This window comes from Odocoileus virginianus, chromosome X (genome assembly GCF_023699985.2).
Source record: "Odocoileus virginianus isolate 20LAN1187 ecotype Illinois chromosome X, Ovbor_1.2, whole genome shotgun sequence".
In the NCBI taxonomy this organism is placed as follows: domain Eukaryota; kingdom Metazoa; phylum Chordata; class Mammalia; order Artiodactyla; family Cervidae; genus Odocoileus; species Odocoileus virginianus.
In genome coordinates this window covers 1,630,322-1,630,741 of record NC_069708.1, presented here as the reverse complement: position 1 = coordinate 1,630,741, position 420 = coordinate 1,630,322, and positions in this window count along the sequence as shown.

The following is a 420-nucleotide window of genomic DNA, read 5'->3' as shown; positions in this document are numbered from 1 at the left end:
ATGGAGTAGAAAAAAAGTAAAACATGATCAATGTTAGTTTTTCTTGTTCCTTTTAGTCTTTAGCTTTGTTATAGTAATTATTCTATACTCTGAGTTTCTTAGCTTCTTCAAGAAAGTAAGAGAAAGTAAATGTTAATAAAGTAGACCTTGTGTTTACTGGCTCTTTTATTCATCAAACGTTGAGAATCTGCTCTTGGGAAGGCTCAGTGCTAGTACTGGGGATGCTAATATAAAGAATATCCAGCCTCTACTCACAGAATTTTAGAGCTTATGAGTTACACTCATATGAGTAAGATACTGAAATATTCTCTATGACTTATAGGTAAAGTAAAAAGAATGGTTGAAGTGGAGGGTATTCCTTACGATGGCCCTCCCTGCCTGGCTGCTCAATCACTTAAGTCATGTGCGACCCCATGGATG